Source organism: Triticum urartu, chromosome 3A (genome assembly GCF_056163025.1).
Source record: "Triticum urartu cultivar PI428250 chromosome 3A, HENAU_Tu73, whole genome shotgun sequence".
NCBI classification, from domain to species: domain Eukaryota; kingdom Viridiplantae; phylum Streptophyta; class Magnoliopsida; order Poales; family Poaceae; genus Triticum; species Triticum urartu.
Window position 1 is genome coordinate 162,818,984 of NC_141875.1, and position 2,878 is coordinate 162,821,861.

Consider the following 2,878-nt stretch of genomic DNA (forward strand, 5'->3'; position numbering starts at 1 on the left):
AGTATCTTGCGGGCACCTTCCAGGTCAACCCGACTCCACATCACTTGCTATTAAGCTCGCACGGGTGCCCCTCAAGGCCGACCCATCTTTAGTAACATGGTTCAATGTAAAGTCATAGTAACCATAGTAACTGTGTGTCTAACACCAAGGGGAAAACCCGAGGAATCACCACCAGTGAATTCCACTCGATGTTATCATCAAGGTGAACGTAAGAGGATCCACCCTCGAGGTTCACACTTGAGGGGTTGCACGACAGAGCCGTAACGGAAGTGGTTAAGTAGGAAATCACCCTCGATGACCTCGGCCGTATAGCTACACTACAGAGATCTCATCAGGAGTGATGTAAGAGGCTCCACCCTCGGCACTCGATGGTAACTCTGCAGAGTCGTACAACTAGGGGGTGATGTGCGGTGTCGGGGCCTAGACGTCGATCACGTTGATCGAATCATCGAACATAAAGCGAGGCAACTGGGACAAGGTGGGATCACTGATGGATCTCTAACCAACCTATACTAAGCAGTTTAGGATAAGAAGGTAAGGTATGAAAGCAGGTAACAAAAACAGGCTATGCGTCAGAGTAGGATCATACAAAAAGCAGTAGCAGTTCTAATGCAAGCATGAGAGGGAAATAAATAGGCGATATCGGAATGCTCAAGGGGGGGTTGCTTGCCTGGTTGCTCAGACGAGATGGACAGGTCGTCGATGACGTAGTCGATCACCGGGACCTTAGCAGCGGTCTCGGGGTCTACCAAAGAGAAGAGGGGGAAGAAACAGTAAATACAGAGCAAACAAGTGCAATACTACGCATGACAAGACAAAAATCGGTGTTAGGAGTGTTCTAACATGGCACTACACGCTACCGGCAAAGGGGGATAACATCCGAGAAAGTTTTCCCGAAGTTTGCATTTTTGGACAGATAAACCGGAGGGGAAAGGTTCGATGTTCGCTATGCTAGGGGCATGTGACAGATGAACGGAGAGCGTATTCCGATTCATCTCTTCGTTCTGAGCAACTTTCATGTATAAAACTTTTTCATCCGAGCTACGGTTTATTTTATATGAATTTCTAAAGTTTTAACCAATATTCTAGAAAACCCTGAAATTTTGCCAAGTCTAAGAATTCGATAGTTTTTTTAAACATCACTTGGCTGTTTTCAAAATACTACCACTATTGTTCTGTACATCCTACGGGTTAGTGCCTTATGTCAATTTTGAGTACTTTTCTGTGAACTACATGTTAGTACCAATTACATCCATATTAGAGTTCATGTGCTTGAACATCAAGAGCACTAAAGTAGCTATGAAAATAAAACGGTTTTTCGGTTTTTCTGTTAACAGAACGTAGACTTTTGTCATTTTCAAAGGATTTAATCCGTGCCTGATGACCCACAAGTATAGGGGATCTATCATAGTCCTTTCGATAAGTAAGAGTGTCGAACCCAACGAGGAGCAAAAGGAAATGATAAGCGGTTTTCAGCAAGGTATTCTCTGCAAGCACTGAAATAATATGTAACAGATAGTTTTGTGATAGTATAATTTGTAACGAGTAACAAGTAACAAAAGTAAATAAAGTGCAGAAAGGTGGCCCAATCCCTTTTGTAGCAAAGGACAAGCCTGGACAAACTCTTATATGATGTAAAGCGCTCCCGAGGACACATGGGAATATCGTCAAGCTAGTTTTCATCACGTTCATATGATTCGCGTTCGGTACTTTGATAATTTGGTATGTGGATGGACTGGTGCTTGGGTACTGTCCTTACTTGGACAAGCATCCCACTTATGATTAACCTCTATTGCAAGCATCCGCAACTAAAACAAAAGTATTAAGGTAAACCTAACCATAGCATGAAACATATGGATCCAAATCAGCCCCTTACGAAGCAACGCATAAACTAGGTTTAAGCTTCTGTCACTCTAGCAACCCATCATCTACTTATTACTTCCCAATGCCTTCCTCTAGGCCCAAATAATGGTGAAGTCTCATGCAGTCGACGTTCACATAACACCACTAGAGGACAGACAACATACATCTCATCAAAATATCTAACGAATACCAAATTCACATGACTACTAATAGCAAGACTTCTCCCATGTCCTTAGGAACAAACGTAACTACTCACAAAGCATATTCATGATCATAATCAGAGGGGTATTAATATGCATATAGGATCTGAACATATGATCTTCCACCAAATAAACCAACTAGCATCAACTACGAGGAGTAACTAACGCTACTAGCAACCCACAGGTACCAATCCCTGACTTGGAAACAAGAATTGGATACGAGAGATGAACTAGGGTTTTGAGAGGAGATGGTGCTGGTGAAGATGTTGATGGAGATTGCCCTCTCCTGATGAGAGGAGCGTTGGTGATGATGATGGCGATGATTTCCGCCTCCCGGAGGGAAGTTTCCCCGGCAGAACAGCTCCGCCAGAGCCCTACATTGGTTCCGCCAAGGTTCCGCCTCGTGGCGGCGGAGTCTCGTCCGGAAAGATGGCTTGTGATTTTTTCCTCATCGAAAGACTCCATATAGCAGAAGATGGCCATCGGAGGGCCACCAGGGGGCCCACGAGGTAGGGGGCGCGCCCCCCACCCTCGTGGGCAGGGTGTGGCCCCCTGGTGAACTTCTTGCGCTCAGTATTTTTTATATATTCTGAAAATGACTTCCGTGAAGTTTCAGGACTTTTGGAGCTGTGCAGAATAGGTCTCCAATATTTGCTCCTTTTCCAGCGCAGAATCCCAGCTGCTGGCATTCTCCCTCTTTATGTAAACCTTGTAAAATAAGAGAGAATAGGCATAAGTATTGTGACATAATGTGTAATAACAGCCCATAATGCAGTAAATATCGATATAAAAGAATGATGCAAAATGGATGTATC